This window comes from Platalea leucorodia (assembly GCF_965183815.1).
Source record: "Platalea leucorodia genome assembly, chromosome: 6".
Taxonomy (NCBI): domain Eukaryota; kingdom Metazoa; phylum Chordata; class Aves; order Pelecaniformes; family Threskiornithidae; genus Platalea; species Platalea leucorodia.
Window position 1 is genome coordinate 531151 of NC_138828.1, and position 21324 is coordinate 552474.

The following is a 21324-nucleotide window of genomic DNA, read 5'->3' on the forward strand; positions in this document are numbered from 1 at the left end:
GCTCTCATCTGGGCAGTGGGAAATCGCTCCCGACTCTTCACCTGCATCACTGTTTTCTCCCGCAACGCTTTCAGGCGCGGCCTTTCCAAAGCCCTCCACGGCGCCTAGCACGTACCCGGCTCCAACGGGCGGCTCGCGCACGCGGCGCTTGCTCCGGCAGCTCTCTGCCGTTGCTTCAGCCTCCTCTCTACCCAGCTGCTTTCCTTACGTGCAGACGGTTTTGAGCAAGTCAAACGGCCGCTCACCCCAACACAAAACAGCTTTTTTGTGAGGCTTTCTTTCAAGCAATGGGAAACCCCTGAAGTACAGAAGGGGGAACAAAGCGCTGAATGGCACCCAGAAACAGCCAGTTTCCTCTTTTTCTCATTTGTCACTTAGGGGAACATTTATTCAAAAATTCAATGCAATTACAAAGCTTTTCTGCGTAAGCAAACCAGCCTTGGTGATTCCAACACGGCAATTTGAGAGCCAGGCTGGGGCTGCCACCAACCCTGCCCAGCTGACAGGAGACTTGCCATGCTCCTGCAAGAGCAGAGAGCCACCGGTGCTGGGAGCCCTTTAACCTCCCACAGCACAGTTGGATTTTTACATACGACAAAAAAACCCCCCATATTTCTGTCTCTCAGTCTTGCTGATCCATGACCGTTTCTGTCAAAAGCAATGATTTCAACCGCTGCTAGCAGTACGTGCTTTCCAAGGCGCGCGGCCCAAAACCTGCGCGATAAACAAGCAATGCTCTCACAGCCACGCTGGTTCCCTTGGAACAGTCACTTCAAGTGACATCTGCGTTTGGCCCATAAGCAGAGGAGTTCACCTGACACAGGGTGGCCCCATTAATGCTAAAGACCTTGTCTCTCTGATCCGGAGATGACGCCGGATTCCAATACAGCTCCCATTTAAGAACATTACGGAGGAATCAATCACTTGTCCAAAGGGAGCGCCACACGGAGCTTCGCTGCCGGGAGAGGCTGCTCCTCGCGAGCGGCACGTCAGGCTCTGCCCGAGAGACTCGACCTGACAAAAAGCCAGTCTCTGTTGGCCATCAAGTACTCCTAGCGGGAACGGCCGAGGGAGCGCCGCGGCAGGCAGGGCCGGGCAGGCAGGAGAGCCGACGCGCAGCCCGCGGAGGCGGGGGCCAGCCGAGCGGCCGGCGGGGCTGCAAGGCTGCTGCTCCTACCCGTTCTGCGGCTAACGCCACGCCGCCTTAGCCCGTTCAGCTCGCAGGGGCAGAACCTGGCTACAGAGAAAGAGGCAGAAAATGCCATCCTATTTCAGAGGTCCACTTCTACAGCCGCCTATAGAAAAAAAAAAGAAAGAGGGAACCATCTGCTTTGTCCTTCGGTAACATTAGGTTCTGGATAGGAAGTGACTGTCATCTGCATCTAAATCGGAGCACAATATCATCAAGCGTACGGATTATTTTTTCTTTAACACATAAAGGCAGCAAGAAGAGGAAGAGTGATAGTGGCGCCGGTGTATATAAGATTGGTGCCTTGTTTCTTGTAAACCAGCCAAAAACCAGGTGAACGCAAGGCAGAAACAGCGCTGTGTGGTATTTGCGCAGACAAAACATAGCAAAAGGGTTAGCAAAGAAGATCTCGGTATGGTCAGATCTAATTTAGCATCCTGACTGCTGATCTAGAAGGACAACTGTAAAGCAAATTAATAGCATTTGTAAAAAGAATACCACCCTTTAGGGATTGTCCGTAAGAACAGGAATGGGGTACCAATACTCTGATGGAAATATCAAAATGATTACCAACACAGGAAAAAATAAAGCAGCAGAGAGAAAGTATTTATGAGCTATTACATCAGAAACGAATGGAAATCGCAGCTAACATCAGGCCCCAGTAGTAGGTGCTCTACGAGAGGGACTTTGCTGGGAAAGCCCTTACAGCCTACACAGCCAGGGACCAACGTCTGCCCACCTCCCCTGGAAACCAGGGCTCGAGGGTGGTTCAAGGCAGCACCTCCCTCCTCCCATCGCTACCGGGACCCCAGTGCCAGCCTCGGCAGCGGGTGCTGCCGCCGGGGGGGGGGGGGGCGGGCTGCGGCAGGACCAGCGCCCGTGGCCGGTCAGTTCAGAGCAAGGTGATGGCAGCTGCAGCAACGTCGCACTTGTACCAAAGGGAAGCTCTACACAGCTTTCTCACCAGCAAACGACACTCATTTCTGACACGCTTTTAGACGATGTTCATTCAAAAAAAGCAGAGGAAAGGGAAACAGAGATGAGTACCAAATAGCAGCAGTGGATTAAACTACTTCCTTTTACTTTAAAAAGTTAGAGGTTTAGTGCTGGTGAGTATAACGTAACCCTCAGGGACCCAAACATCTGGAAACCATGTCAGGAGAGACAACAGCACCACTCCTCCTGATTCCAATGGGGTCAGAACCTCCCCGCCTGTGTTTACATTCCCGGGCTTGCGACCCTCGGAGACGCATTCCCTCCGTAGGTACGCATCCATGAAGGCCAGCTGCGCAACACCACAGCCAAAGATGAGAAGAGGACAGGAGGCCACGCGCTAAGGAGGAACTTCAGGAGTAAGTCCGTCCTCTACGTTGGGAAGTAATTTCTTGGAACAGATGGCTCTTCAGTCCAGCAGGCCATAACGCGAGCCAGTGCTTGGAACCAAAAGGTAGACAACTTGAGATTAAATTTAGAGCCTTTATTTTTAAATGCAAGAGAGCGAAACCAATGGAACACGTTACATACGGACAGGGACGTGTTCCCTGTAACTGAGGGTTAGATGCTTCCCCCTAAGTAACGTTTTTTTTTCCTGGAAAGACCTCTCAGCAGCGGGGGTACGACATGCCACCCTTTCTGCGGCCAGGCACGGAACGGAACCGCCGCCTACCCGGGTAAGGGCCGCGGGCACGCCTCACCACCTTTCACAGCCCCGGAGGCGCAGAGCGGCCTGGCTGGCCATCAAGTGTCGCACCAAGTCCTACTGTTTGCTACGCTGGGTCGAGACCGCCTCCTGGGGGAAAAGACGTAGGAATAAGACAAAGTCCTTGGGAACAAAGCTTTCCTGAACGCTAACTTGTGGCTCCACTGAGAGAATCTAATGGACAGCAAGCTAGATCACGAGCACCGAGATCAACACAGCTAGGCTGACTGATATGCAAAGATAACTTGGGCTATATTTTTTGCATGGCCTTAGGACAACTTGTAGTGCAAATATTTTTAAAAGGAAAGAACCGACGTGGAAACCATCACCATCCACGATGCTTTCTTCCCGCACAGGGGCGGCGACATTGGACATGCGTCCAAAGAGCAATATCCACTGCACACAGAGAAACGCTTCTGAATAAATGGGTTAGGAATAGTCTCGGTCGCATCCCAAAACACGCTTCTAGACCACAAATACGGTGACCCTTGCTGAGGAAAGACAGCATCTTTCGCTAAACCAGTGCGGGTGCTAGGAAGAGAGTAGACAGGTTTTCAGACACATAAGCCCTTCTTATTTACCTGAAAGGTTTCCTTTTCCTCCAGTTAAGCCTGTTGTTCTCATTAAGTGTCTATTTCACAGGCTGGAATATCAGCTTCTGCTGTAATCTGGAGTATCAAATTTCATTTGATTTTTTTTCATTAAGTTGGCCGGTGTTCTTTTCAGTACGCCTTTGAGTTGAATCCAATTTTAAGCATATGAGATAAAACTAAACATCTTTAAGATGAACCGGAGGTTGCTACGTTACCATGACAGTAGGTTTGTGTTGTAGCTGGTGATGGTTTGTGCTTGCTTGGATGGTAATTACTGTCAAAATGCAAAGGGTTAGCGAACAGGGCCCATGGGAAAGGGCAGGATGACAGTCTATCCAAGACATCCTGCTAATAGGTCTGAGAGCAATTACTGTATGGTTTATGATCACAACACTTAACCCTCTGCCTCTCAAAGAGCCAAATGCCTCTGCCCCGCTGGAAACCAGGCTCGCTACAGCCCTCGAAGGTGGCTGCTGGTTCTGCCACGCCACACAGCTCTTCGGGGCAATTTTGCCAGGCCTAAGCCGTCCCTCTGCCATGCAAAGCTGTGCACCGAGTCTGCGGACATCCCGAAACAAATACTGGAAAATTTGTAATAGAATTTGTTTAGCTGCCTCTGAAAACTATAACTAACACGCAATTTATTTTTTAACCATATAAGCACTAGCCAAGCACAACAGGAACCACCATCTAATGCTCTTACTCCATAATATCCAGCCATAGGACATCAGGGAAAAAAATCCGGAGCCAGCTGATGACAGAATACAGCTAGCCTTTCCTTGTCATCTCTCGTCTGACCATGCCCTGGCTCCAGGCGGACAAGGCGACGCAGAGCAGGCCAGATCGTCTACCAGTACGAGGAAAGGGAGAGAAGTCAAAGGCACTGCTTGAGAAATCGACACATTCACCAAGCGTGAACCGGTCTGCAGCCTTCGCCAGGCCTCAGCCGCTGCGAGGACAAAGATCCCTTGGAACTTTCCAGCGTTTTACATCACTTTCCACGCACAGGACCGTTCTTGGGAATTGACACCTGTGCCCCTGAATAGCCACCAAATGGATCTGCTTGCACGCACACTCGCAAGCGTTTTTCTTCACAAGGGTGTGATGTGATTAAAGGCACCGTGACTACTTGCAACGCTCCCTCTCCGGGGCTTACGGGTACTTGCTGCCTCACTTACCCAGCTCCAGCCAGCGGACAGGGGTGGGGAAATGCCGGGCAGCTCGTCGTGGTGCTGCTTGGTGACTTACTGGGGAGCTACCTGTGCTTAAGCTGTAGGCATTGGATGGGACTTCCAGTGTCAGAAGGACACCTGAGCCCCACTCCAGCCCTAGCAATTCAGCATCTGAAATCCAACCCAACGTGTTTACTAACCAGAACTTCTACCTATTGGAGAAACCTATTTCTAAGATCTCCAGTCAGCCTCCTGACTTAAAATTCATATCCAATTTGGGAAAAAAAAAAAAAAAAAATTGACAGCCTGGAATACAGATTTCCTTCTTATTTCCAGTAGTATTTACTTGACAGCTAAACGAGTGATTTTTAAACAAAAGGACCTGTGACAGATCCTGCCCTCCTCGGTCCAAAACCCAGCCAAAGGATTAGAGACCAACCCACCCGCATGGCTTGGACAGGGCAGGGCTGCCTAATTCCAGCGGGTCCGTCCGTCTGCCAGCGTACTTCTCGTGAAGCGCGTCGTTTGCGTAGCAAGGCTAAGGTCACTGCATCCTCCTCCTCAGCAACTAGAGAGGGCCACGCCAGCGCTGCTCAAGACCCACGTATTCTCACGTGTTACGGAAACCTTCCGGAGGCAGAGGCCGAAGCGCGCAGCCGAGGCTGCCCGTCCTCCCCGGGATGCCAGCGGGGCTCTGTCAGCCTCTGCGGCGCAGAGCCCTTCCCCGCGCAGCGCAACTCCAATTATAATCTCATTCCGATTAACGGTGCCTTGATGGCAATTTCATTACTCAAAAAGTAACACTTATTAGTCCGTTGTAGTGTGTTGTGATTGGAGCTCTAATGCTAATAGGAAAAAGTTGAACCTCATTTCATTTTCAGTACAGTTAAAAACCTTGTAACGATGTTCATAAATCAGGGTTTCAAATGTCATAAAAGCAAAGTTGCAGCTCTACGCTATGCGGGTCTTTTTTTAATTTTTGCATTTCATATTAATCTCGGATCCAGTCTTTTAGAACTCCACTTACAATCCACATTTTATTTAGATTATCATTATGAGAGCAGAAAAAATCCTCACCCTGCATATAATTTGCATGATTTAGGTAGATTGTGTTTTCAATTACATTAATAACCTAAAATGAGGCATGCTGATTAGAGCCCTTTCACTTAAAACGAACATTTTCATTACTGATTTCTTCAGAGATGCCCCTCCTTCCTCCCGCACTCCACGCGCCTGCCATGGTAGATGTCACAAAGAAGGCGCACCGTAACTTTGCTCTCAAGGTATCCCGTTCTCACTGGAAGCCACCGATGAAATGAAAAGACCCTACAGAAAACACTGCAGCTAGACTGGAATTCTTCACCTCATCTCTTGGTTTTACGGGCAGATCATTTTAATTTTTTCCTCAAATATTTTCCAGAGATGCTTCTTAGAAAATAACTGGGTTTGTGCTAAAGGCATTTCTATGACAACACAGGAGACATGGATCCAGAGTTCCTTCACTGTGCCACAGCTTTGCTCCTCTCCAAGTAACCGACAGATTTTAACAATTCCACCTTCCGAAGACGATGAAGAACTTACGCTAACGATGCCATGCGGCTTACGTTGGATCGGAGGCAAGAGGAACCTCAGCTTCGGTCTACATAGGCATAATAGCCCACTACCTTGTGCCCCACCGATACTACCGCAGACGCACCTTTTCTCACTTGAAGTGCTCAGGAACGTACCATGCTCGCTACCGCGCCCGTGGGCCTTACTTCTGAAGACACAGAGCAAAGCCGCTGTCACTGTCACCACCCAGGCTACAAGCTGGATGTTTAAGCTTATCTACCAACTGCATGAATGACGGGTATAAAGTCATGCCAAGAGAAAAATAAAACAGGAATTGTCTCTGAAACCTTTTCAGTTTGGTCTTTTCACTAGATCTCAAGATGTGCTGGAAGGTAGAGAAGCTGGCACACAGTAAATACCTGTCAGACACAATATTCTTTCTCCATCTGTTCAAAGCCTATGCAATTCTCCAAGGCAGACACCAAGAAGGGGAGATCCCCAGCCCTTTGCTCCCAAAGTCCGTCCGCTTTTCGGAGCAGCTGGAGCTCGGTCTAGTGCCTACTCCCAACCTCTGCTGCCAGAGAGGTGAAAGCAGCTCTTCCCGTTGTACAAGCCTGGGACTAAGTTTGAGATCCTCTTCTCTGAAGTGGCTGTGACCAGCTGCTCATCTGTTCATTAAACGCACTGCCCTTTCCACAAGATCTCCCTTGGGATGACTCAGTCCTTCATGCAGGACCCGCTATTGCGAGGAAGGAAATGCTTCTCTTGGAAGCCACCAAAGGGAAGGGAAAATGTTTCCCCTGCTGAAGCCACCCTGTGGGATGGAGAATTCAGGTTAGAGGGAGAAACGGATGCTCTTTTTAAAAGGCTTTTTCTCTCTTGCAAGCCTCTCATTTAGTAAGGCTTCTCTTCTGCACCTGGAGAACGAGCGACAGATCTGTCAAAGCCGGCGGCAGAAAGCTGTGCTCGGGTCTTGGCCGCTCAAGCTGCTACGGGGCAGCAGCCAGGCCCGGAGGCCCCGAACCGAGCAACTGGCACGCGAGGCCACGGGTCCGGAGAGCCACGTTTGCTTCCCGGCGCTGCCCCTGCCTGCAAACCCAACGTTTCCTTTTCATACCGTTCAGAGACAGGAACGCTGGTTCTTAAATATTTTAAGTCTGGGGGACAGCGGAGAGGCACAGCAAAGAAGGGAAAGCGCCTCAGACCTGCAGCCTTGTCTAATGTGGATACTGGCACGCTCTCCCACAAAATGCCTGACGGGTCCAAGCCTGAGGCAAAAATCTATGCCCAGCCCCCACGGCAGCTGTTTATCTGCTCCATAGATGTTGGAAGATTTCTATTCCTTCCTACAGAATCCTCTGCTCCATCGCCAAAGGGAGCCTTGACTGGGAATTGGACTCAAAAACGCACGCACCAGAAACCCAACGGCATCTGTTTGCGCTCTGGAAAGAGAGAGACTTAAGAGAGCAGGGACCTCCCAACCCTCCTGTCCGATTCAGACACCGCGTCTCCTCTCCGCATCCCCTCCCTCCAGAAGAAGCACCCCGGAGACTCCATCATGCCTCCACGCCACGCAGGCACCGAGACCTTGCAACAAGGGGACGGAAGAACAGCGACTATCCGCGAAGGCAATTCTGCTTGCTTCCTCTCAACCCCTGGCCCCTCTTCATCAGTTTTCAGCTCCGTCAGAGGAAGCATCTGGTTTCAAACAGACGGTCTTTGCTCAGAGTATCAGGGGTTACCAAACTTCTTTGGTCACCTCTTCTGTGTCCCTTACCACACCCAGAACGTTACATGGACATTTAAAAAAAAAACAAACCCAAACCCAAACCAAAACCTTCCTCCCTCCCGCGGCCAAATTTCTCCTTGCAGCTTCAGCTTGATCAGCATTCACTCCTTGCCCTCTCCTGTTCTTCTCATCTAAAATCCCTGCCCGTTGCCAGCAATGCGCAGGCCGAACTTGCCCCTCAGCCCCTTCCGCCTCCTACGTTACCATTACCTCCCAGGCTTCAGGGCCCTCTCCTGTTCAAAAAACCAGTTCAGAACACAGAAAATAAGACTACTTTAGCTTCTTGCGGCTGGTGTTTTTCCACGTGCCATTACAGCCCTGCCCAGGACAGTGCTTCCTCAGGACAGACAGCTGCCCAACACCAAGCACAGCCACCGATTTTCCTCTTCACTGGCAACCCCTTTCAGAGTTTTACACAAACAACATTCTCCCTTCTTTATATTTGGAAGCTCCAAATCTTGCTGCGCGAGAGCGACGCTGGATGTACCGCAGTGATGAACCGGCAGGCGTCGGTGTGAGTGGAGGAGTCCTGCCTGGAAGGATCGCACAGAGGCAGAGGTGGACCGACTGCAAAGCTTGGGAGGCTAACGCCGCGGTATCGACCTGCCTCAGAAGGCCGTCTCACCGCCGCTGCGCACGTACCGACCGATAGATACGCAGACATCGCTGCGTTAGATGTACGCGGACATAGTATTCATTGTTGGCATCGCAGATAGCTCTCTAAGGCCCCATTACACATGATGCCTGCCACGGGAGTCCCAAACAAATATCAAGAAACAGAGTTATGGTCTCAGAGGGAAAAGCAGAGCAAGAAGAAACAGATGCAGGGACTGACTTGCATCCAAGGCTGGTCGCAGAGTCAGGTATCTTGAAAACAGCATCTCAGTGCCCCAAAAACTAGTATGACTACTTCTCTTCAGCACACACCTCAAGTACATGTTGGCTTGTTTGGTATCTCCGGACGGAAGATCCGATGCACTGCACGATCTATCAGCTGGCCTGACACAGCAGCTGCCAGATCTTCAGATGAGTTCCCCGTTTACCTGATCTTGCTGACCACCTTGGGAAACGCAGAGCATTCACAACGATTTCATCTCTGTCCTTGCAGGGAACCGTTCCTGAAGCAAGGCCTCATAGCTGGAGCATCACGGAGTGGTATCACCGAGAGGCGAACACATCCCTCACCCTGCATCGCTGGGTGAACTCCGTGCAGAGATCGATGGTGTGTTTGTGCTCAGGAACAGCTGGCAAATCCCCACTTGTCAAAAATATTCACCCTTCAAAGCACGCAAAAATAAAACGGGGATATATACCACCAGTCTGACTCACCGCCTAGAAGAAAATCTACTTCTCTTGTGCATGCTAGTGACCTTCACGTGACCCGGTACATTATTGATGACAAAAATGTGCTGTTTGCAAGGAAATGGGTTGTGCGAGTTGGGGCGGGGGGGCTGGGACTGGAGGAGAGGGATGGGAAAGAACGAAGACTGAGGATTTCACTGGAATGGCTGGTTGCTTGGCAGAAGAGCAGCTTCCCCTGCCTCCCTAGAGTCGAGTGGAGCGCTTTGCAGCAGGCCACACAGCCTAAGCTGGTAGCTCGCTGGCAGCTCGCTGACAAGGAACACCGCCTGCGGAGGCCTCGTTTCCTAAGCTGCAAGGTTGCGATCAGTACTGCTACCTTGGCTGTGCTGAAAGAGGTAATGGTTTCTTCAGGAGATGAATTTCCTAGCGGCACAGACTTGGTGGCTGAGCTCAAGTTCCCGTCTCGTTATTACCCCTCGAGTGCCATCAAGCGCAGGAGGAAGCTGAGCCTCCCGAAGGAACTGCTTTTTTGGGAAGGAGAAACTGTAATGCGGGCTCTTCTTTATCAAAGGAAATAACGCACAAGTCTCAAAGGTGAGAGAAAAGCCACGCAAATGCCTCGGGAGCGACTGTGTGTACTCCTTCCTAGGGATCAATACAGCACGAGAAGTTTGCCACACCTGCCGTTTTTTGATTTTCTATTCCCTTGTAACAACACGCCAAGCATCTGCTGAAAGGCCAAGATTTCACCTTGCAGACGAGTTCAAGCTGTATTGCTGCTGTTGATGGCTCAGGGAAGGCTAGGATACTCTTGCATGCTTTCCTGCACTTGCTAGGTATGATTATACTTGATACCCAACTGGAAATGGAGCACAGCTCCAAACGTAGGCACTCGGCTCTACTCGAAACCTACATCTGTGGGGTGTTTTTTTAAATTCTGACTCACGGGGAACCCTCCTGTGCCATGAAGCAACGACTAATGCACCAATAGTCCTATCTGTTGAGCACTGAAATACATTTTCCATACCTGAGTTGTGGAAGAGCAGCAACAGCGCCCTTTGTCTCACTGTCCAGCGCACGAGTGGCAAAAAGCCGTAGGTTTTAAAAGCATCGGATACTGCTTCATGAGCAATACTGCCGTGAATTGATAACACTGGAGCAAGTCCTTCTGCTATAAAATAAATCGGCTGCTGGGCAATGTTATTGTGCATGAACACCGCAAATTATTCAGCTAGGCTTGCACGATTCCCCTTTCTCAAGGAAGCCTAAGCATAGGCAAGATGAGAGCTTCGTTTTCGATAGCTGCCCTACCGTCAAAGGCACGCGTTGACCGGCAACGGCGTATGTACAACGAGGTCAGCTGCTGCGTAAGGAGAAAGGTGCAGCGGGGTACTTACAAAGCCCTTATAAAGAGAATATATTGTTCCCTGACTACAGCGGGCAGTGGGAAGGGGCAGTTCTGGAAAGCTAGAGATGTTGTAGCCCAGGACAGGACAAGTGTTCCTACGGAGGGAACCAGCAGCAATCCAACCCTACGGTCAACAGGCAGTCCTTCTAAATCCTCCTTGGCTCTCACCAGCTGTGACCTGGCTTTGCCTACCCAGGGAGAGGGTATTCGGAGGCTTCCCTCCCGTCCTTTTCTGAAAGGTTCCCCCACCACACGTACACTACTCCAAGACAGCCCTGCAAAGCCGGTACGAAGCACGGAGCACAGTCCGAGCTGCACAGAAACACAGTTTTTAAATAGTCTTTGACAGCGGTCACCTCAGACAGATTTCCCAGCACGTGTTGGTTTTGTTGTAATACTGCAAATAAATAGAGTGGTGCGTGGAAAAAAAGCAAGAATTGTGTTCTGTTTCTGCTGACTAAACATCTTCTCCCACATTAGACAGAGCAGACATGGAAAACGCGTTGAGACATCAGCCTATGTCTCTTTTTGAGATGTCAAACACCGAGGTGCTGATCTCTTCCCACAGTAAACACAGCTTCAGAGACGCTACACAGCTATAAACTGGCTTACAGAGCTGCTCTTACTGAGATACCACAGCTGGCTGTCTTCAGAGGCACTACATGTGGAGGGAAAGCATCTCAAAATTCTATTTCCCCTTCAGGAACAGAATACATTTTTCCATCTTCTTCAGGAAGAGCCCTTCAGAAAGCAAGCACAGCTAAAGCCACTCTTTCCCTCACTGAAAATACCACTGCAACCGTCTCCCCTCTCCCCTTCCTCTCAATATCTCATCGCAGCGATTGCCTTTGTTCTGCCCTCCAGCCCCTGCGGCTGACGCGGGCGCAGCACCGGGCTGGGCTGACTTTCAGCTTCAGCTCAGCCCCTGTATTCATCGCTGCTGCAGATCAGCGTTACTGGGGGGAGAAGGGAAAAGCCCGGACAGACCCTCCGGGCGCCGGCCGGCTGCGGGGCGACGCCGGGAGCGGGCGAGCCCTCGCCCCCGCCGCTGGCCGCCAGCCGGAGCGGCGCCCGCTCCCGCCAGCAGAGGGCGCCCCGGCGGCGCCGCCGCCCCCGCCGCGCGCCCCCGCGGGAGCTGGGGCTGCCCGCTCGCCCCGAGGCGACCGGCGCCGCGGGCGGGCGAGCGACGCGCAGGGCCCCGGCGACCAAAGGCAGCGCGGTTAGGGCTGTTCCGCACCCGGGACTGCCACAGCTGCCGCCAAGGTTCCTCCCCGCTGTACGACTGCTCTGCGCATCGTGGGCTTGGTCTTCACCCGGCTCCACTCTTCATTCACGCTTACGCAGCGGCTACTCCTAACTACTACCAGGTGTAGTGCAACGCAGGTACCCAGTTCAGCGCGCCCTTGAAGCAGGCTCTAGAAACAGAGACGATTCAGATCAAGATAAGCAGTAAGCCATCGGTCACCCCTCCGCAAGCCCTTGCCAGTGAGTCTGGTCAGAGGCTAATTAAACAAAGAGGTAAGGGAGTACGGCGCAATACTTTTGATTATAACGAATACATCCCCAAGGAGCTATTCCAACACTCTGGCATAGCTAGAAGGGTGCTGCTATCCCGAACACAGCTCTTACCTGGCCCATTTAAGAGATTCAACTGAAAAATCTGCAAAGATGAGACCCCAGCGAAGATCAGGACTCCCCCTAACTGGGCGGAGGAAGCACAAAAGCTGGGTTACTACCAGCACACCCAGAAGATGCCGCTCCCGTGATCACTGCCCTCAGCCCAACACTTGCATTTCCACCAGAGGATGAGCACGACGAGCACTGACCCTGCCCCCAGGAACGCTACCTCCCTCTTCGTCCCTCCTTCAGAGCATCTTTGTTGCATGAGTCCTCTTCCATTCTGCCCATCTGAAGTCTGAAGCGACTTCTGCTCTTACCTGCTGGCAGCAGACGCCAGCGCGTACCTTGATGAACGCATTCCGTCAGGCGAACGAAGGTCACGGTAGCTCGCTCTTAGTTGCACGGAGCGAGCAGGCTTTGAGAGCGAGTGCAGTGGCCTCGGAAGGCAAGGACGTCTGTCCCTCCCTGCACCAGCCTGCTGCAAGGCCCACCCAGATCAACACAACGCCACCACCCGTGGCTACCGCTGAACCAAAACCCAGCGCGGTTCCTTGGCTCTTGCTGTCAAACAACGAACAAGCGCCCTTACTGGAAAACGGCACTTGCAAAACCTAAGACATGAACTGAAATGTGCCAGTTTTTCCTGCTTTTGGATTAGAGATCAGCTCCAACAAATACCTATGCTAACCACAAAATTAAAAAGGTCATTCTTTCCTTTTCAAATACTGACAAACCCTGACCCTTTTTTCCTCCATTGCTTCTGAGGCTCTTTCCCCTTCAACCCGGAGGTATTCCGCTGGTTCGCCTTCCCTCCCTACAGGTGTTGACAGCTTCAGCTGCTGAGCAGCCATAGCATCGTCTCCTTGACAGCCAGTCATCAATCACTGAGAGGTAAGGGGACGAGAAAGCCGAAAGAGAAAGCAAACCCAATTCCAAATAAGACCATTTAGACATCTCAAATCAGGACACCGACTGCCTATAATAAGATGGGAGCAGATGGTATAAAGAAATCCATTGAATTCAAACTAAAAAAGGGCAAAACGATAAACATCGGGCTGTCCTTTACCACCTCCAATCTCATAAAGATATCTTTCTACCCTGGACAACCATCTATTATCCTCCTTGTGAACAAATAAGACACATGAGAAGATTCAGACCCTGCCATAGGACATGATTTCTTTCTCCTTGACCAGCCTGCTCTAAGATTCATATTGGATGCGTTTGATTCTTAAAGACGACAGCTGCTTCTATTGACTGCCGGCAGCACAAACACGAACAAGTTTTATCAGTTCAGAACAAGTTACTTACCTGACCACAAATAAAAAAAAAGGGAAAAAAAAAACCCCACCCTCAGCCAGCACTGGTGCAGTACAGATCAAACCGGCACGAGGAACGCAGCTTCTCATTAGCCGCGATGTTCACCAGCAGCTTGGCTTTCCTTTCTAGCCAAAGGATTTTTCTGCCTGTCGTTCCCCACTTATGAAAAGCTACAATCCAGGAGTTGATGGCTAACACTAGTAGTTCACGTTTTTAACTCAGTTAGTTTCTACACAATTTATTATAATACACTATATTTTTACTGGATAGCTACCTCTCCTCAAACTCTGAATCTGCAAAAAGGATTTACCACCACCCACGCTTTGTCACTACGGGAGAAGTCCACCACTTCAGACCCATCGCCATCCTACTCTAGCTGGGCATGTCTCGGGTCTACCTGAAAACCACCCAGTCAGAAGCAGGATGTCTGAGCAATACCGTCTCTCCTCTACAAGGAGGATCCTACGCCTGGAGGTTCCCTGCAGAAGTAATGACATCTTCCGTTCGGGTACTGGGCTTGCATTTGAGGCCGTCTTTGGATCCTGTGAGGCAACTTACAGCTATAGCATCTGTCCACATAGATGCAACAGCCTGGCCGGGGCCAGCAAGACCCACTACGCAATCCTGGAAAACAATTTGGGTGAGGAAACCGAAGAAGGGGGCAAGAGCATGACAGAACAACATTGCTTCACTCCAACAGCCCACCTCCCCTAAAAATCTGCTCTCCCATCACAGCTGTAGCAGCTGCCCCTGCCAAGGGGAAGCCTGTGGAACCATTCCTTCTCATATACTACCGGACTCTCCCTAACCTTAGCACCGATGGCTTCCCAAGCCTGACCTTGCCTGGCCATCTAGCAACGCTTCCCTTGCCCAGCGCCCCCGAGCTCCTGTAGAGAAGAAAGGTCTACAAACACTTTCTCTGGTCTATTGCCAGAAGGCTGTCACAGGATGTTATGTAAATACCAATAAATACAAAATACAAATATATAAACACCAGTAGAACTACACCTGCTTCGTCGTAACACCATCTTAAAGGCCCTTTCTTTGCAGAAATAGCTCCCTCCTGGTTTTGAAAATACAGGTGGGACAATAATTCTGGATTTTCCCATTCTTAATTTCCTAATGTCTTCTTTCTTCTCCTGCTACCTCTGCTGCAAAGTAGAAAGAAACAGAATGGAAAACTACCTTTTGTAAATACCATTAAGCAGCAGATTTTGAATAAACTGGATTTTTCACCCATGCAACATGGAGGGGGAGCAGGCAGAGCTTGCAAACTCCACGCTGGTTCAAAACAGGTCTCTGAAGCTATTAACTCGCACATCATTGGTCTCTCTGCATTACTGTAGAGGACTCAGAAATAGCAAGAACTAAAAAGAAAAAGAAAAATGAAGCCCCTAACTTAGACCTCAGGAAAGCAAATGTCTTGAACTCCCAAATGAATAAAAATGTGCTTTAACCAGCAACTTTCTGGTTTTGCACAAACGTTTCTTTAACCAACCTCTACACTTAACATTTCCAACACAACTGGACGTTGGCTAACACCGGGACCCATTAGCTGTTACATGCAGCACACACCTCTCCGCTCTCCGTTTTATCTGGCCTTGTCAGCTCACCCGGAGTCACTGCTGAGAAAACCGTACGCTTTACCCACTAAAACAGAAAAGCAGTAAAACTCGCCACAGGTCCCCCTGCGTCGCACACTGACCAGCTCTTCAGCAAGACCGGCTAAGTCCATTCCCATTTCTGAGTAGGGCTTCAGGCAGGAAGAGAGGGAAGAAGGAAATCCTGATCTAACGCCTAACACCAAGTCTCGGAGCACACGTGACTGCAGTGAAAACTCCAAACAGCTCCTCATCTGCTGAACAAACTTTCCCCCCTCGTTGCTGCTCCAGAAACATGATCCTCGCTTTCCAAGATCAGGCCCTTAGGTCTGCTGGGGAGTTCTCCCAGGAGCAGTATTCACAGGCATTGCACACCAGACGCTGCCCACCGTGTCAGCGAGGCTTGAGACCAGGCGCAGGGGAGCGTTCCCGAGGCCGGGGGGAGGCAGTCACGAGTTCCACGGGAACCTGGGGCGGACGCTGCCCAGCTGCTGACAAGGAAGATGAAAGTTATCCACTGCGCACAATAACCGGCGGGCAGCCAACACCCTGCCCAGCGCCATAACTTCAGTAGGGGTAAGGCCAGCGAACCTTACCCCAGTGACTGGTAAATCAGGAGGGTTCACGAAACTAAGTTTATCGAGCGCTCTGACCACCATGAGAGAGACTTTGTACAGACACCACTGTTTTCTTGCCCTTATTTCTTTCCAAAGACAAATAACGTCTCTGACTTATTAGGATTATATGAAAGAACTCAACAAGTTAGAGCAGGAGAGCAACAAACAGCCAACCAACGAAAAGTTATCTCAAATGAATGTCATTACGCATGTCTCTTACAAACCCGTAACTACCTTCTGAGACCGCACTCCAGTGATCTTCATTTAGTTATGAGCGTTCAAGTTAGCTGCTCCTGTATATCTTGGGCCTCTGCTTGCTGGAAAATCCCTAACAAAGAGACTGGATTTTTGGTAAGTTCATAAAATTGCAGACAGACTTTTTCTCCATCACCCAGAAATCCTTCCCCCCCACCCCCCAGCCCTTTTAAAATAAAGGCTACGACAGGGGACTAAAGAGATCTACCTATCTTCACGTAATGCGGAGGCACAAAATACATCCATTGCAGTGCTCAGAGCAGTACTGAACTCCAGGATGTAATCAATCCCTTAAGGACGTTGAAGAGAACTTAATTACGGCCTCACTGCAATATGAAAAGGGAGTTGTTCAAAATCCTATTAACAATTTATCAGTTTTGGCTTTTGAAAACTGCGTTGCTCCCCAATGCTTTATGGTGACCAGGTACAAAGCCACTTTTCACAAGGCAATTGACACAAAGAAGAATCTACCCTGAAGAACACAATTAACAGGCAAAAAGATTTGGGTGGGGTTTTTTCTTCCCTTAAGGCCCCTAAGTATACAAAAAATGAAGATAGCGAAAAGGTAACCTTGCAAGAAGAAACGCCAAAGTTTTTTTTTCTTAACGCGCAAGTGACAAGACCAACGGGAAGCTGAAGGCAGATGGGACAAGTCAGCCCCAGCACCTGCTTCTCCTACCATCCCCAAGGGACCACGCGTCCCCCGGCAGACGTCCACGCGCGACAGGAGAGCTCCGCGCCTCCCGACGTACCCTGAGTACTGCGTGGGCCACCGAGACTCAGAACGCGGCTGCTGGCAGAAAGACTCGCTGCAGCTTCTGGGGAGAGCTGACCCGCTCCTTCGCACAGCGGTGCTGAGGTGCCCGAAAGCTAAAACGGTACTCCATCCATGCGCAAAGTACGCGCTTGCTCACTGAGCCGCAGGTTCCTGGGAAGGCAGAGCACTTTGCTGCACCTCCTCTTTCTCTTGCCATGTCTTGCGCGCTCTTTTACTGAGGTCAGATCTAAATACTTACGAACCCTGCAAGGAATAATAAAAAAATGGAAAATAAAAAAGAAAAAAAAGTAACCTATTCAAGCATCATATGGGAAACTGCTCTGTCACCTCAGGCATTTCAGGCTAGACTTGTTTTTACTTCATTTTACCTGGCAGAGACTCATCACTACCCCGAGGTCAGCCACAGCATAGGCATTTTCTTTCCCCGGGGCTGATGACCCAAGGCCTCTCTTACACGGCGTCATGCAGTAATGCCTGACACATTAAAGCTCCCTCAGCACCGGAGTAACATTTCCTTTACTTGCCCATGGCTGCAAAGCAGGACAGGCAACTTTATTCCGTCTTGCACAGTCACCCTTCATTTTGCTGTGAAAGGATGCGACAGCCTGATAGCAAACACGATCTCTACGTAGGCTGAGAACATGAGCTCTGGGACGCTCTCTGGGCTATCCGGACACCATTCGTTTAGCTACTCAGCTGCTTATCGACACCGAACCCTTTTACATGGGAAGTAAGAGCTGCTATCACCTACATTCAACTGCTCCCATCTAAAACGTGGAGAGTTCATAAGGCTTTCATCTCTCCGTCTTACTTATGGTTCACTTCTGATGCACGCTGAGCAACTGCTTTATAAAAAGGTCATCTTTCAATCCAGTATTTCAAACCAGGGGTAAAAATAGCTTTCGGCAGGCTATTATCAAAGAAAAAAAAAAATCATTTACTAGAAAGCAGACTTTTGCTTAAAAACAAAGGGAGGAAACGGACCCCGCGTAGTTTGAAGACCCGCGTGTAGCCCTGCTGGTGCCCACCGCGTAACCGGTAGCCCGGCCCTGCCACAGAGCAGGCCTCGGCCACGCTGCTGACTAGGGGAAACCTCAGTAACGTGCTAGTTTGAGAAAAACACCTCATTACGAAACAGCAAAACACAAGCTGACATCCATAGAAAACACTGATTTGGGGAAATGAACATGGAGAAGGGTTCAGGAGAACCAAAGGCAGCCTGCCGTTTCCTACTGGCTAGGAGGCTGGCTCTCCACGTTACGTATCGGGCAAAACGATCTCGAGATCGCACAGGGTGCATGAGGTACAGCTCCATACACCCCAAAGTTTCAGGAAAATCATTCTGCATGAAATGTTAGAAAATAACTAACTACTATTTTTTTTAAAAAAAAAGTAACAGTAATACTAAATCCTACAGCAATCACTTTTAAACATTTCTCTCTTTTAAATATTTCTCACTTTTGAATATTTCTCTCTTTTTCTCCACAGGCTGAAAGCCGAGACAGTGGCCTACTGGAGAGCGCTGGATCGCTGAGCCCAGCAGCGGGGATAAGGGGAACAACTGCCCTTGTGTGGTTTTCTTCTTCCACTAGCGGGGCAGTCGGCTCCTTTCCACTTGGGCCGCGGTCCTGTACCGTGATGAAATAAAGGCCAGAACCCCACGCGCTACTTAGGTCCAGGTTCTCGAGTGACATCAACTGGTACCAGGTTCTTCTGGTGCCCAGTAAAGCACACCAGTTTGTACCAGCTGAGGTTCTGTCTCCACTGCCTCTTCTACGTTCTGGTTTTTATTTGCCTTTCTACTGCTGAGCACTCACTGGAGGCAGCCATATCCCTTAGCTCTGCCACCAGACTCCCCCCAGATGCCATCATATCTCCCGTAAGGCCCCGGTCGGGCCTCCGAGGCCTGCAGGACTGGGGCACAACGCTTGCGTGCTAAAGTAAAGAGGTGTCAAAAATCCTGGTGCTGGAAAAGAGGAGGTGAAAATACCATCAACTATAATGTGAAGCAGATGAGAAGCACGAAGAACCTGCTCAAACTATAACCGCTTGACAATTGTTTTAAATTTAATTTTCTCCTTCCTCAGAAAAGAGTGCCAGTAAATTCAGTACATCTCTCTGTCCTTGAAGGCGAACAGCAGAAGTGAAGAAATCTTCAAAGGGAAGTTATTCCCCAAGTTCACAGTTCATATTTCTTCCTTACTCGTGGAAGTCCTTGGGGACAGGACTGTACCAAAGGAACCGGGGTAGGATGAGGTAAAGGTGCGCCCTTCTGCTCCCCGTTACCACCTTTTGGTCGGGGGCCGTGGGAACCAACGGCTTCGTCCTAACCAAGTAAGTGCATGTATCGAGTCCAACACAGGCAAGAAAACATCAACTAGGCAAGATATAAAGGTCCTCACCATCTTGTCACCCACTAAATGGGAGAAGCGTAGTTAACAGCACTAGAGAAATGTTTCCTATTTGATTTTATTAACTGATTGACATGAATTAATGCATTGGGATATTTGATTGTGTCATAAAATGTGTATATGAACATCATGATTCAATTTAATGTACCCATTACTGCTTGATGTGCCATTATATTAGACTAAATTAAAAGAATTTTATGGAAAAAAAATTGCAATTAAAGACTCAAAATTGATTACATTCATAACTTAGAGGATATGCACTTCTATTCATGTTTTGAATAATGACAATAAAAGAACCAGAAAACAAGACAGACTACGCAAAGATGGACAAAATAAAGCGTGGCAGAGATAAACAGTACAAACGAAAACGAGGGGCCCATAAAGCCCCACCTTCCCACCGACTGGCCAACAGCCGAGAACAAGCCATCGACACAACAACAGCGTCTGCCAGTACAGGGTTCGTTTTTTGGGAGTGCTCCACTGCAGCACAGCTCTAGAAGCACGCAAGACGACGTTTTTCCCGAGCTGCGTATCTGTTGGTCTGTCGGGGGTCTTTGCTGGGGTGTTGTGCGCGTGTCTGCGTTGGCTTGGTTTTTTTAATTGGTGTCCACTGCAGTTATTTCTATCTTGGACCACAGCCAGAAGTTTTAGTCACGTATTACAACTTAGGTGCTAGGTGTCTGTTCAGCTCCTGCTTTTGTAAGGGCGAATACTGCTCTCCACCCACCCAAACCAGCACCTGCGGATCTGGGTTACTGCTCATTCACAACTTCCCCAGGAAAATCCAGTCACTTGGACGATGGCAATCCGTGCGAGGCCCTGCTGTTGGTTCATACTGCTGGGGAGAGATGTTGCTAGCTCATTTCCGTAACGACCGGTATCTGCCACGCAAGCAGTGGGTCAAAATGCAGTGGGGGAAACAATGTGGGAGGGCCGGGAGACAGGGGACCAAAACCTGACTATCTTAGCATATACACTAAGCACGTCCTCGCATTTTCAGCGAAAAGAAGAGAAAACGGGAAAGCGTGCCCAGCTGTGCACTTTAAGGTACTTAAAGATCATGCACAACACTTCCAAGAGACTGCCCTTTTTTATTTCCCTTAAAAACTTTCATGACCGCTTACAAGCTACCATGTGGCTTTACCCAGTGCTTAACCATCTTTAAAATGGTTTTCAGTTTTTCACCTGAATCTCTGGTGCTAATCATACCATTATATTCTTAATTTTCTCTCTCTAAACTGATCACATATTATGCTATAAAACAAAAAGAGGAGATACCGAGTAGACCTGGGCCCACGAGAGAGAGGCTCCTTGCAGCTGCCACTGAAGACACCTGCTAACGAGACAGTGAACCAGCGATAAGGGACCGCAACTTTACAAGAAGTCGTTACCGCGAGCGTATTTCCTAGGCTTGTTGTAAGACTTAGTTTTCTCTTCCAGTTACCTAAAGCAAGAGATTATCTTTCACAGATTAATTCATCTCAATATTTGGGAAAACTTCACCACGTTCTATGGACTTGAACACACCTGTATGTATACAAAATCTGTAACTTGTCTTCTGCTGTGGCACACACTTTTACTCCTTTCTCCGCAATACTTCCATCAATTATCTGTTCGTTATTGCTATTGTTCGGGAACTTGAGAGGCCCAAGAGAGCGACGCAGTCGTCATTCTTCCCAGCGTCACCTACTATGCGCGTTTCCTCCCCACAACAGCACACCTATACTTCCCTTTCTTCCTTCCCTATCTGACACGTTAACGTTTTTTTCTTACTTACTCAATGAAGATAATGGTTCCAATAAACAACTGTTTTGAGTGTGAAAAATCTGTCACCTGGAAAGTGATTAAAAGACAGCTAAAAACAAACTCTCTCTGTGTGTCTTTTGATACCTATTTTTATTAGCTTATTGACACCTCCGTTCACTAAAAATAATACAAAACGTTGCTCCGCTGAGTCTGTCATGTAGAGCTGTTCTACAGGAGTGAATCATCTCATTCTCCAAGTGCGGTAAGGGAACAGCT